Source organism: Xyrauchen texanus, chromosome 19 (assembly GCF_025860055.1).
Source record: "Xyrauchen texanus isolate HMW12.3.18 chromosome 19, RBS_HiC_50CHRs, whole genome shotgun sequence".
NCBI lineage: Eukaryota > Metazoa > Chordata > Actinopteri > Cypriniformes > Catostomidae > Xyrauchen > Xyrauchen texanus.
In genome coordinates, this window is record NC_068294.1 from 7,856,559 (window position 1) to 7,872,531 (window position 15,973).

Sequence of the window (15,973 nt, forward strand, 5' to 3'; positions counted from 1 at the left end):
GGTCATGAAAACCTAATGTATGCATTTAAAGGTTAATAATAACTTTTTTTCTTCCATTTGCTAACAAATGTATCGTAAACACATTAATTTCAAGGCAATTTATATTCAGATGGGAATGAAAGTTGTGATTTGTTGTGATGAGTTGTTTAAATTGTAATAGTCCATTTATTTACACTAGTTTAAACAATTCAGAATATTTACGGACTAGTGCACTGTAAAAAAACTAATCGTCAGAAAACTTAAATTGTGCTTCATGTGGTAACATCTAAATTAACTTGTTTTATTCAAGCTGAAGATACTATATAACATGACTGAATCAATCTGACTACATTAGGTTTCACCAACAAAAACAAATTGAATTTGGAAACAGTAGTTTGAAAGTTCTGTTGTTTAATTCATTCTGTGTTTATAGAAATTCAAATCACTGCCCTGAGTGGTCGAAACTGGAAGTGTTGTTGTATGTATGGACAAGGTTTAGCTCTAGTTTCTGATTGACATGTCCACAGAGTGGTGCCAAAAGCAAGTTGTATTTATTTTTAGCTGTAAATGATGTTATTCAGTCAACAGGAATGCATATTTTATTCTACTTCCAAACCACAAAACTAAACCTTCTCGTCAGTGGAGTAAAACTGCAATTTTAGAGCAGAAACGCAACCTCTGAAGCACACTCACCATTGTTTCTGTGAACACGATTACTTCCTGGTTTCCATGAGTCAAGAACCCATTTCTTCACAAAAATCTAGAGTTCTAGCAAGCTAGCTGCAAACTTGCCAATCATTATTTTCACAAGCAAATCAGTTTGTGATTCTCTGCATATATTTGCCAGAAGTTTGCAGCTGTTCACTGGTAGTGGTGAACCTGCAGCAAACCTTTGGCGACAATGAACAATTTTCCTCAAGTTTGCAGCAAAGCTCATTTGGATTTGAAAAAAATCAGTAGTGAATTTGCAGCAAATTTGGCATAAACTCTCGATTTTTGTAACAGGAAGGTTACTCACGTTTGAATTGATGCAAAAATGTCTGATCTGGGCAACTGAGCATGTCAGTAATTCAGCTGAATGGGGTTGATTTCAGGGTACATAAACTTTCAGAATCAGCATGTCCATTTCCCATGTGATCATGTTGCTGCCACTCTCTGATAGCTTATCCACAGGTGTTAATTTAGAAAAATGAGTGATTATTTGTTCTCGTATTTATTTTTTTGGTTTTGTCAGTTGTCCTCTTATCCATATTTTTGCCTCCCCTTACAAAAAGTCTAAACATGTCGCAAATTTGCCACAAGTTTGGAGCTATTCACCTCCGGCAAACCTTTGGCAACAATGGGCAATTTGCCACAAGTTTGCCGCAAAGCTCATTTGCATGTGAAAATCATCAGTGGTGAAATTGCGGCAAGTTTGTAATGAACTCTCGGTTTTTGTAAGGGCCCTCTGAGAAAACAGCCCTGGTATACACTTGTGAGTATTTACTGATGAGCCAAAATCAGGGGTGGACTGGGAAGAGAAATCGGCCCAGTATTTTACATATAAACTGGCCCAAAAGGTGTTGGGGGGGGGTCACTGTCCTTTTCTCCATATCACTGCCCCCTTCTGCATATCGCGGCACCATTTTGTGGCCCGTACTGTATAACACGGCAGCTCATTTCAGCTTATTCCCGGTTCTTCCGATGGCCAGTCCGCCCTTGATCGGCCCCAAAGTGCGTCCGCCCACCGGGGAAATGCCCAGTATGCCTGATTGCCAATTCAGCCCTGGCCAAAATGATTTGGTTTAGTCCTGCTGTGTTATTAATACAAATATCAGGCCATTAATGCATAGTCCTTTCAATGACTCCCTTCTCTCTGTTCATCTCCACTGTCTTTTCTGCCCACCAAGTCCATTAAGCACAGAGAGCTGAAACGGTGCACAGGCAGATGATAGTTTCTCTCTCAGCCTCTGGCCCGCTCCACTCAATCACACTATTTCCCGTTTTATCCGTCCCCTCTCTCTCTTCCTTTATTTCTCATTTTTCTGTCTTGCCTTTCATAAATGTGACCCTTTTTTGTGTAAGCTGAGGTTAGAAACCCTGCCGAAGTGTGTGTTTGTGTTTTTCATATGTCCTCTGGGCCAGATTGTGTTGGTATTCCTGCCTAAAATCAGGGCATGCATCATGATGGCCTCAATTGGCTCATTAGGGCAGAACCCACCTGAGCCCCAGAATCACACACACACACACACACACACACACACACACACACACACACACACACACACATACACACACATACACAAACATTGTGGACTGCAGTGTTAAAGCTAGATGTTTTAGTTAGTTGTGCTTAATACAGGGATGCAAACTCATCAGGGACGAAAAAGATGCGAACCCCTTCGGGGGGCATGCTGACCCGGGAAACATTTTTTTTAGAAATATCAGCTTGAACATGTGGATTTACTGTTGATTTTAGCATGATGATATAGGGAAAAGCTCACCCTTGAATTAATGTAATCTTACTGCGACAAAAGTAATGTAAGGGGGACATCAGTTCAGGGCACTTAAAAAAAAAAAGGTCAAGTTAATTGTATTAAAGTGCATTGCATCCACTATACGATAAAGTTTATAAAACAAAACAAAAACACAATGTGCACAACAACTGACAAATCAATTGAAAAACTTTTTTCATGTTATATTTTGGTAGAGAGAGAGAGACTATCCTTGATATATTTCACTCTCATGTTCCAAAACTAATCCAAATTACATTGTGGATATGACAGTATTAGCCATGCTAATATTATCTTAGCATAAAGAAAATAGAACCATTAGGGCCTAACATTAACGTTAAGTTGGCACTTTGGTGTGAGGAGCTCAACTTATGTTGTAATCGTTGGCAAAAAGGTAAAGTTAGTAACATTAAATGATTAGTCCCAGAGCCCTAATGTCAGCAACGTTATACAAGTGGAATTTTGAATAGCAAGTATGCTAGCTAACATTAGACTCCACAGAACTAACGTTAACACCTAACTATACATTACATTTTTTTTCTGGTGTTCACCAAATCAAAATAACTCAACCATATCTGGCTAATTAACAGTCCCAAGCTTGACATATTGTCATATATGCCAATTAAGGTTATCATAACTTAAGGCATGCGGGCAGTCAAAAACTGACCTCCCAGAGATGGCCCTCTTCAGATTTTACTCTTCTCAGGTGCGTTGTACGTACCAAGTACAGAATCCAGTAGCTTTTTTTTTATGATAACTCCCCCCCCCCCAAACACATCGAATCACACAACTTGCCTATTTTGGAATCAAAACAGCGATTTTTGCTGAAATTGGACTACTTTGCATCCCTGTTAGTAAGGCAAGCATCCCTATTGCTCATCCTTAAGGTAAATTGGTAGCTAGGGTAAACTCAGTGCGTAACTTTATGATACTGTAAATCAAGTGACTTGCTAAGGAGAGATGTGCTATTATTACAGTATTGTTAGCAATCTGACTTCCAGTGATAAAATGGGTAAATAAATTCATGCATTGAAGACGCTTTTTGCCCTGGGATTTTTAATGACCACAGGACCTCGGTTTAATGTCTCATCCTTAAGACGGAGCCTTTTACAGTATAGTGTCCCTGTCACTATACTGGGGCATTAGGACCCACACAGAACGCATGGTGAGCATCCCCTGCTGGCCTCCCTAATACCCCTTCCAGCAGCAACCTTAGTTTCCCCCAGGAGGCTTCCCATCCATGTACTGGCCAGGCTCAACCCTGCTTGGCTTTAGTTGGCAACCAGGCAAGAGCTGCAGGGTGATATGTCTGCTGACTGGCCAGACAACCGGGTCATAGCATCTTTGAAACGTGAACTCCTGTGTATGTGCGCACCATATACTTGGGGCAGTGATGACACCAGGATGCACTGTGGGAAGACGACAAGCCGATGGATGGAGATTGATGCTCTGGGCAATGTTCTACTGGGAAACCCTGGGTCCGGCCATTCATGTGAATGTCAAATTGACACATGCCACCTACCTATACATCACTGCAGACCAGGTACACCCCTTCATTCCCTGATGGCATTGGCCTCTTTCAGCAGGATATGATTGAATAAGTTAATGAAGCTCCATATGATTACTTATGACTTTTGGGATTTCAGTGAGAAATTTGAGAAAGATGAAAAAAGGAAGACGAGAAAAGCCAAGGAACAGAGGAAGAACAAAAGCTGACAGTACATTTGGAAAAACTTTTAAGAGACTACAGGACAATGCAACTATATTTATACATTTTCCAAAGAAAATGTGAGTGCAAAGGTAGCAGCCACAATGCTAGGGTGTTGTAGGTGGTTGCCAGGGCATTGCTAAGGTGTTTTAAACGGTTTTAGCATGTCACTATGTAGTTGCAAAAGGGTTGATTACTGGCCCAATTCAAAAGAGCTCACCCCCAAGTCTATGATATTCTGGTCTCTAGATATCAGGTCCCTACTTCAATATCAGTCTGTGAAAATGTTTGGTCCCCATTCCACCCAAATGGGTTTTAAAAATACTTTAATAAATCAATTTTATGAAATTGTGTTTTACAAGCCAGGAAAAGTCATTAATAACATTTTAAATGACATGGAAATTTCTGTAGTGAGTATACAGTTTTCTAGTTTTATTTCTGGTATAATATATTTAATTGACTAGATTCTGTACTTTTTTGTTTGAGTAAAGTAAAACTTGCTTGCAAGCATTGTTGGGGAAGTTACTTTAAAACTGTAGTTTGTCAAGTTACAAGCTACTTGTAATCAGGGACTAAAAAAAGTTCAAGAAATGGAAACAAAAGCAAAAATGTAAATAATTTTTCAGAACGTAACCAAAAACAAGAAAAAAAAAGACCCTTTCAATTGTTGTGGAGTGAAAACTTTATTGGTAACACTTTTACAATAATGTTCCATTTTTCAACATATGTTATATGAACTAACAATGAACAATATTTTAGCATCATGTATTAATCTTGGTTGATGTTAATTTAAGACGAGTTAATGCACTATGAACTAACAATGAACGATTGTATTTTTATTAACTAACATCACTAAAGATTTATACATGCTGCAAACAACATATTGTTAATTGTTTGTTTGTGATACCTAATGTATTAACCAATGTTAATGAAAGGAGCCTTATTGAAAAGTGTTCCCACATTATTTTTAAATGCTGGTAACTAGTTCACAGTATCACAGTACATTTTCAGAATAACTCCTCTTTCTGTTGCCCAAAAAATGGGGCTTTACTCATTATAGTTGAAGTAAACTGCAGCATCACACATTTCTTTGCCTTAATTGAATGTTGTGGATATAGCATTTCTATTACATGCTGAAGAACTTTTTGGCAACTACATACAATACATATATGCAAGGAAATATGTCAATGTAAAAAGTCATTTTCTCAGTCATCACTGAATTATTGTTAGATATGATGCATTCATATATATTTGATGCTTCTAGGTTTTGACTGAGAAGCAGATCTGTAATTAAAATAAATAAGTAAAAAAATGCATAAGATGACGTTTAGTCCAAATGTGCCCACTCATTGTGTGCATTGATGCAGGGTAGCGATTTTTAGGCGAGTCATTGATTTAAGATGGCAGTTGTATTTTTTTTTATATTTTCAATATTTTTGGGGATATATTGAATAATAAGAATATATTTATTGAAAAAACTTTATTTTATAATGGCTACTGTATATTATGCTTCCTCAACCGCCACTAAAAATAGTCTGTAGTGTAAAGTATATAGAGCACAGTAACCATTCCAGACTTAGCCACAGTGGCATTCTTTCCAGGTGGCAACTCTCTGTCTTCATCTACCCCTCCCCCTCCCGTCCCCTCCTGTCTTCTCTCGAGGGGATTCTATGATGTCATGTCTCTGTGTCACCCCCTCTCCCCTGGGGACATAAGCCAATTTGCCAAAGTGCCTGAATGCATGTCCCCCAACACCCTCTCCCTCACACTTGGCCTTTGACCTCTGCATTATCTGTGCAGTGTGATACCACAGCATGACACCTCGCTGAGGCAATATGCCACACGTGCGTAATTGCTACAAATCACCAACACACCCTTTCAATGTATGTGTGTGAACAAGAGAGGGGGTGTTGTGTGGGTTTGGATGTGTTGGCTTGTGTATGTGATATATGGAACATTGGTGCATAGATGACTTATGGGGGCAGGGATTAGTTCTGGGAATTGTTCTTTGATTATAAGCTGTTTTGTGAGCCAGATTTTACAAATATGCTCTCTTAAGCAACCGCACACACTAACTGTCCATAGTAATTTACTGTATAAATGGACCTAACAGAGTTTAAAAGGATAGTTCACAGACAAATACAAATTCTGACATCATATTCTTCGTGCTGTGGAACACAAAAGAAGATGTTACACAGAATGTATGGAAAAGAGATGCAATGAAAGTGAATTGGGATTGAGGGTATCAGCCCCTACCTAACATCTCTGTTTGTGTTCCATGGGAGAAAAAAAGCTATATGAGTTTGGAACTATATGATTAAAGGATGAGTAAATGATGAAAGAACTTTCTTTTCTGGGAGAATTAACCCTTTAAGAGCTACAAACACACACACACACACACACACACACACACACACACACACACATTTAGAGTGAGGCCATCCTTACCTGGTGATAAATCATACTACTGTTCCACACTCCATCACACAAGAGAGTGAAAGAGAGAGAGAGACCAAAGCTAGAGAAAAGGAGAGATGGCACTGTGCAGTCCATCACCTTTTTGTGTAAGACACCGAAAGGTAAAAAGGAGGAGAGTGGAAAAAACAGAAATGGAGAAACAAAGAAGGAGAGTGAGAGCGAGAGACATTCCATCAAGTCTTTTCAAGGACAGGTGTGCAATCTTGTGAATGTCATAATAGAAAGCAGTTTTTTAGGCTGAGCCAGATCGAAATATTCATCCTTTTTCCAGCAACCAAGTGTTGCCTAAAAATACCCACGTTGCACTGCTCTGCTGGAGAACTGTATTATTTTAAAATTACCCAAGATAAATATAGAGGTCTGTGTGGAGTAAGTGATAGGCCAAGTGTTCAAGAAAAGAGATTGTAAAAACATGTCAAAACAAGAGCAAACTACCATGGTGACTATTCAGTTGAGCTTTTATGTTTTCTATTCATCCGTTTAGCCTATTGAAAGGACTTAAGGGAATCTACAGTTTTCTTTCTTTTTTTTCTTTTTCCCTGCACTGATTTTGGGGGAAAGCATGCTGCCTTGATCCCACCATGGAAGAAAAAAATAAAAAAGGTAATTCTGACTTTATATCTCGTAATTGCAAATGTGTTTTTCATAATTACAAGTTCTAAACTTGCAATTACAAGAACATAAGTCACAATTTTGAAATAAAGTCACAAATACGAGAAATAAAGTCACAGTTGGGACATATAAAGTTGCAATTCCAAGATATAAAGTCGCCATTGCGAAATATATATTCGCAGTTACATTAGATAAAGTTGAAATTGTGAGATATAGTCACAATTACCAGAAATAAATTCACAATTATGAGAAATTAAGTGGCAATTATGAAATTTAAAGTCGAAATTTAGAGATATAAAGTTGCAGTTATTAAGTTTCAACTGCAAGATATAAAGTCACAATTATGAGAAATAGCCACAATTGCAATGTATAAATTTGAAATTACGAGATATAAAGTTGCATATGTGAGAAATCTGTTCTGTGAAAAGTCACAATTAAGAGAAGTAGTCACAATTACAAGCAATAAAGTTGCAATTGCTAAATATAAAGTTGGAATGGCAAGATATAAAGCAACAACTACAAAAAATTAAGTCACAATCGCAATATAAAGTTTATTATGTTTATGAGATATAATGTTGCCAATTCGAGAAATAAAGTTCAGCGAGAGTCGTAATTATGAGAAATAGTCACAATTACGAGAAAAAATTTCAAAATATAAAGTCACGTTATTAAGATATAGGCTATCAAGAAATGTGAGATATAAAGTTGCAATTATGAGAAACTCAATTATGAGTTGCAATTGCAAAATATAAAGCAATTACAATAAACAAAGTTGCAATCGTGAGATGTAGGCTATGTCACAGTCACCATGCTTTCTAGGACTCTTACTTTGAAATGGTTTTCGTCCTCTGTCTCCTGTTTTCCCTGGACTACGTTTCCCAGCATTCACTGCCCTCATCACTGCCATCTGTTCCCCATCATTGTCACTTGTTCCCGATTCTTACAAGTTACATGTGTTTATGTTAACCCCAACGAATGTCATATTTAGTAACCTAGTCATCCTGTTCTCTGTATCCTGGTCACCTAAGTCATCATCTTCAGTGTATATCCTCACTCTCTTGTCATTGTCAATTAAAATCTTGCTGCACTATGATCCCGCTCTCTCGCCTCATCCCTACCGTCCCGTGACAGGCTAGTGTATGAGAAATAAAGTTGCAATTGCTAGATACAAAGTCGCAATTACAAGAAATAATGTTGCAGTTAGGAGAAATAAAGTCACAATTTCGAGATATAAAGTCAGAATTACCTTTTTTATTTCATGGTGGGATCAAGGCTCCATTAGAAAGTCTGCAGAATTATGCAAAATGGATTTAAAAATTGTAAAATGTGTTAAATGGAGCTGAGAGTACTAAACTCTTATTGGTAACTGAAAGCATTATCAAATTCGCTAAAGGCTAATTTGATAAGTAAATAATTAAAGTTGTAGTGTGTCGCACTTTCAAAACACTGCTCTGTATATTTGAAAATGTTTACCTGCCAGACACCGCAACTGGATCAACTAATAGTGTGAGTTTGGGGTGGAACTATCTGTTACTCTGACGAAAAGCAAACATGTGGAGTGTTCAGGAAACCTTTTAAAAAACAGTCATTCTTTTTGTCCATTTATCCATCATTTAACTCCAATTCACAAAGCTAGTGGCATAGAAATGACACACTCCAGGATTAATAAATGAACACTGATGGGACTGTTTGAATGATGGGTGTTCCTATTTGGAAAAAATCTGTAGAGATTTCTGCCTGCATTTATTCTGGTTGGGTCTGACCATAGAATAAAACAAGGCATTGAAATCTGACCTCTGAATACCACAGAATGAGTGACATTACCTTTGACCTCAGCCCTTTGCTCCATAGATCTCTTTGCTGATCGGATTGTGGCAGGGAAAGAGTGTTTAGGGGTCGTGGGCTTTTGTGGCTAAGTGATGAAGACAGAAAGAGAGAGAGATGAATGGGGTTTTGTTTAAATGAAAGAGTAGATGTCAATCTGACTAAGCCATTGTTGAAGCATTGCGGTTGTTTTCCTTCATAATTTCTCAATGACTTCATAATGCTCATAATGATGTCATAATGAAAAAGCAACTTACTCTAGAATGCATTTAGAATGTTACCATTCTTACCAGGTGTCAATCATTTTTCCTTATTCCTGTCACCATGGCTCTAACTCTCTCTACGCTCTCTCGTTCCATAAGTTCCACATATCTTTCCTTTGAATCCTTCCTCTCCTGCATTTATCACATCCTTGAGTCCTTCCAAAGTCCCTGAAAAGGTGCACTCTGATTATTATAATTTTTAACCTCCAAAGAAATGAATAGTACTTTTAAAACTATGATTAATTTTTAAAATGTTTTGGGGATTAATCAGACTCCTTCCCTAATACTGTCTCTGGTCCTTCTCTATTCTGAGTCAGGCATAAGGGACAGCAGAGTTGAATGTGTGTTTGTGGGTAGGCTGACAGTTGATTGGATTAGAGAGGGATGCGTTTGTAATCAGGGTTATTATCTCCGTCCGTCTTGTGCATTAGGGAGCATTAGTTCTCCTGGGATAGGTTGAGGGGGGGCAGTACCGCTGCGGAGGTACTGTACATTGTACCTGCCCTCCCACTATCTATCTCCCTCCATCCGCCCCCGGGGAAGCAGCAGATAGCACCCATTACTGTCAGCCTCGCCTGCCTCTAATTGGTCCAGATAGGAGCCCGTCGTTGTGGAGGGAGGGGTTTTAGATTCGATTAAGAGTTTTGATATGCCGTTGCTAAATTTTTAATGACCTGTAACTGAAAAACAATGCAGCGTATTAAATGCAGTGGGTAGCCAAAGACAAACTGAGTTGAAGCATTAGTCTTTGGAAATATAAGGCAGGGATGACTGGACGTTCAGTACAGTAATGGCCCCCCTGGTGAAAATTAAGAGCATTTTAAGATACATTTTACGATTACACAGGGAGTTTGCTCAAATCATAAACTCTGTTCCATGACCTAGTGTGCCTCGCTGTCTACCTTCAGCATCCTAACTCAAATGAAACCTCTTAAATGACTGGTTTAGCATGCTCTTTATCGGCAGCAATTCTACTCGCCTCACAAAAACCATCCTCACGTGAAGTGGACTGGAGACTCAATTCACTGTTGATTCTAATAGCATCTGACATTAGCAAATGATGAGCATAACAAACACAGATGCTCCATTTTTAACTGTGCAGCTATTGATATTATTCATTACTCCGTATTTCTCTCAACTCATCATCAATATTTGATGAATGCACACCTATGATGCCTTGAAATGTTTTCTAGGTACAACATGGTTTTTAAAGTTCCAGTACCCTTGGATCATCCACAATATGCTAGGTTACTGACAAGCAGCATATAATATAATTTAGCAAAAAACAAACTATCCTTACTTTCTCTCTGTTTTTCATTGTATTACTCCTTCCTAACGAGAATCCACACAAACAGCGATTTAATTGCAGGAGGTCCCAGAGTCACTGTACTGATGGTTGCTAGCAGTGTTGGGGAAGCTACTTTGGAACTGTGGCTACAAGACACTCATAACTTAAAGTTAAACTACAGTCAAACTACTCTGGTAACATATATGTATATGCATTGTAAAGGCATTATTGTGCATTAGTAATGTCTCATAACACAACTTATAATATGTTATAACTTCTCTTAAATACTTGTAACCACAATTACACTCACCTAAAGGATTATTAGGAACACCTGTTCAATTTCTCATTAATGCAGTTATCTAATCAACCAATCACATGGCAGTTGCTTCAATGCATTTAGGGGTGTGGTCCTGGTCAAGACAATCTCCTGAACTCCAAACTGAATGTCAGAATGGGAAAGAAAGGTGATTTAAGCAATTTTGAGCGTGGCATGGTTGTTGGTGCCAGACGGGCCAGTCTGAGTATTTCACAATCTGCTCAGTTACTGGGATTTTCACGCACAACTATTTCTAGGGTTTACAAAGAATGGTGTGAAAAGGGAAAAACATCCAGTATGCGGCAGTTCTGTGGGCGAAAATGCCTTGTTGATGCTAGAGGTCAGAGGAGAATGGGCCGACTGATTCAAGCTGATAGAAGAGCAACTTTGCCTGAAATAACCACTCGTTACAACCGAGGTATGCAGCAAAGCATTTGTGAAGCCACAACATGCACAACCTTGAGGCGGATGGGCTACAACAGCAGAAGACCCCACCGGTACCACTCATCTCCACTACAAATAGGAAAAAGAGGCTACAATTTGCAAGAGCTCACCAAAATTGGACAGTTGAAGACTGGAAAAATGTTGCCTGGTCTGATGAGTCTCGAATTCTGTTGAGACATTCAGATGGTAGAGTCAGAATTTGGCGTAAACAGAATGATAACATGGATCCATCATGCCTTGTTACCACTGTGCAGGCTGGTGGTGGTGGTGTAATGGTGTGGGGGATGTTTTCTTGGCACACTTTAGGCCCCTTAGTGCCAATTGGGCATCGTTTAAATGCCACGGCCTACCTGAGCATTGTTTCTGACCATGTCCATCCCTTTATGGCCACCATGTACCCATCCTCTGATGGCTACTTCCAGCAGGATAATGCACCATGTCACAAAGCTTGAATCATTTCAAATTGGTTTCTTGAACATGACAATGAGTTCACTGTACTAAAATGGCCCCCACAGTCACCAGATCTCAACCCAATAGAGCATCTTTGGGATGTGGTGGAACGGGAGCTTCGTGCCCTGGATGTGCATCCCACAAATCTCCATCAACTGCAAGATGCTATCCTATCAATATGGGCCAACATTTCTAAAGAATGCTTTCAGCACCTTGTTGAATCAATGCCACGTAGAATTAAGGCAGTTCTGAAGGCGAAAGGGGGTCAAACACAGTATTAGTATGGTGTTCCTAATAATCCTTTAGGTGAGTGTATAATACATTATAACACTTACCGGTACTTATTCATAGTTATACCTTTGAGAATTATGCATTATAACACAAGCAACATCCAATTGTATCTGCAGAAGATGTAAAGTATTATATATATATATATATACACACACAGTATTTGTATATATATATATATATATATATATATATATATATATATATATATATATATATATATATATATATAAAATAGGTATGCTTTAAGTAAAGTGACAAAAGCAATGTCTTCTTAAAAACATAAATAATATATTTTTAAGTGGTTATAAGACATTACAAGTCATGCTGGAATTTATATACATTACACATGCACAAAATAACATACATTCAACGAAACTTTTGAGATATTATGAGAAAACATACAAGGTTAAAATATATCTAAAATACTCTTTTGAGAAAAAATATGTATCTATAACACATGTAGCCAATCATATTGGGTGTAAACAAAAAAACAAATATATATATATATATATATATATATATATATATATATATATTATTTTTTTTTTTATCAAACTGATTCTATACTGGACTCTATTCAATAAACTTTAATGTTTCTGCATCTTATTTGGAGACTTATTTTATAAATAATTTTATAAAAATCAGTAGTTTAAATCAGTAGGGAAATTTACACTGCTACAGTGATCTATTGAAGTTCTGTGTGAAGATGGGGGCCAGCTGGGCAGCACAGGATTTGAGACAAGGCACACATCCTCTTCACAGATCTTAAGTGCAGGTTGAGTAATGGGGGGAGGGGGCAGGGGGTTGAGAGGAGGAGGATGGTGGTTGGTGTTTGTGTGAAGTGAAGGTCAGAGCAGGTGTGGGGTGTGAAAATGGGCTTTCCAAATCTACAGTAAAACACATTCAGGTCATCAGCCAGCTGTTGATTCCCTGCAGTGTGTGGGGATGGTGTCTTGAAGTTAGTAATGTCTTTCAGGCCTCTCCACACTGATGCAGGTTCATTAGCTGAAAACTTGTTTTTCATCTTCTCAGAGTAGCTTCTTCTAGCCACTTTAATTTCCTTAGTGTGTTTTTGGCCTGATTATACAAGATTTTATAATTATTTATGCAAAGTTATAACTTATTATAAGGTGTAGTATGAGACATTATGAATGCAGTATAATGCATTTATAATGACTTAACAATGCATTTTAAATATGTGTTTCATAGAAAGTGTTACAGAAAATGTTTTTAAATATATAATGACCAGATGATATTAGATGTGGGAAAAGACCTTTTAAGGCAAGTCAGTCCACTCTGTGGCCATCTTGGGAATGTTCCAGGGCACCTATTTTCTATAGATAAATGTGGCATAAAAATACAGCTCCTTTCTACATGAATGGGAAAAAGCCTAAGTCTCCTAAATGGTAGGTTTCAGATTATGATCAAAGAACATATTTCAAATCAGTAGAAAAATCTGACAACAATTATATCTTTAATTGTTCTTCTTTAGCTCAGATCGCTCTAAAAAACATTATTTAATGTCGGTCCAGGTAATGCGAATGCACATTCTCTAATTGACTGACGATGTCTGTATCTAAAAGGTGGTTGGCTCTTTTTCCAGATAGGCAATAATTCCTTTTCTACATCTGTCATATTGTGTGTTCCAATTTTTCCCATTCATTTGAATAAAAGTGCTCCATCTGGGAATAAATAGTCTCTGATTAGTGTGACATTAAACAATTAGGGTGACAACCTTAAATTGAACATATACAGTACATTTACTCTAAATATGAACTAATAAATCTAGAAAACATAAACTTAGTTTCTATCCATTTTTTTGGAGAAATTTGACGTCTTCTGCCTATTTCCATTCAAATGGCATTTTATCAATACAATGTTGTGCATGATGACTTCATGCTTAAAAATCACTTTGTTGCATACGTTTTGGTGTATCGCAAAAGAAATCTGCCCTTAAGCCATTTCCATACAGACATGTGTGTATATCGTTAATAGTCCCTAATTATTTTTAAATGGGGAGAGCATTGAGACAATTCATTTAAATTAGCCAGTTTACTATCATTTTAATTTCACAAATAAAAGCAATCAGAAGAGGAGGAATTGCAATCAAAATGGAACTGTTGCCCTTCTGATAGGACTGTAATATTGGTCCTGATGTTGCGCATATCGCAGGTTGGCACCAGTTCCGACCCAAAAGTGGATCGTCATGGCCCAGTTCAAGCTGGCAACCTGCACCAAGTTGTGGGGGAAACTTTCGGTCTTAGTGTAAACACCATCCATCGATGTGTATATGCTGTGTGCACAGCTACTAAAAGAATATATATATTTTATATATATACTGTATATATGATACATTCCTGATATTCAATAGGCTATTTTGAACAATCCTTTAATCGAAAGCATTGCCATCACAACTGCATTATGTCCCACATATTTGTCCAGCAACTTTTAATGACCAACTGAACTCGACTGTCATCTCAGATTAATTTTAGCATCATAATGCAAATTACATTTTCTCAAGAAGCAGTAAATGCGATCTGAGGTAAAGAGGGTTAGATTTAAAATATTTAAAAGTTTTCAAATGTTCAAAAGTAAGTTTTCTGAAAGTGAACTCCGCATTGGTCAAATAGTTCTGATAGTTTATAGTCTTGAAAAAAGTGCAGAACATTCTGAGAACGTCATTCAGCCGACTTTATTCATCTACTGAACAGGGTAAAGCAGGGTTAAGTTTGTGTAAAGAAAAGGCAATTATATAGTCCTAACAATATTATTTTTTCTTTTGGTAATAATTTTTTTAAATTTAATGCTTTATTCATTTGGTAATTTATTTAATTTAATACAGGGAATTTTGCCGGCATTTTTTCAAAAGTAAGCTAAACATTAATTTTATAGAATTGGCCTGTATGCTAGTGTTCCAAAAAAGTACACTGATGCTTTTCTCCTAGTATCATGTATTTATTTTTAATTTAAAACATCTTTATGCGCAGAATTTTTTATTTCGTTTTTTGTATTGTGGGCTAATTCCATGACTGCTATCTATTATTTTGAATGGTGTGGAAAAGCAACTTTAATAAATAAACGGATGGCTACCGCGATTAAATTAACATAAAGAGTGGCCATTCATTTGTTCTCCTTGCACTTGTCGATGACCGGTGCATGATACGAAATACTCCTGGAAGTGTCATGATGCAGATGTGTTTGCTGCATCAGATCTGTGCAGGTATGCTGTTAAGACCAATCCATAACAGTGCGAGTAATGCTTCATGTACAATAAATTGGCTTTCAAGGATATATATCTTGTCATCATGATTAACACAGGCTAACGATTGGGGCAAATTCTGTCATATGACACTATATTTTTGCGTAAATGCCAATTTTCTCAACAAAAAGTGTTTCCACTTAGATAATGCGATTTATAATTGGCCTCTGAGTTGTGCACATGCTCCGTAAGACAGAATTGCGTGTAATGTGTATAAAAACTGTAGTCAAATGTGGCACAAAAGATAGAAGTATCTTGGCAAACGCTGGTAAGGTACATTTTACTACTTATTTGCAATATAATTAAAGTGCAAAGAATGTGAGAAATGTACAGAGCTGTAAAGTTTTTCATGTTGTGCAGTTGTGTGAGACAGTTTTGCTTTTAAGATGCTAGATAGATAACTTCTGTTTGGTTTTGCATGCAAATATGATGTAAAAGGTCAACTTTAAAACGCCTATGTCACTGTAAAAATGCATTGTGTCATGTATACTTGGAAATAGGACTGTAGCTTGACCATGCAAAAAAAAAACCCATACCTTGATTTTAACTGAAAATATAAATGTACTGAC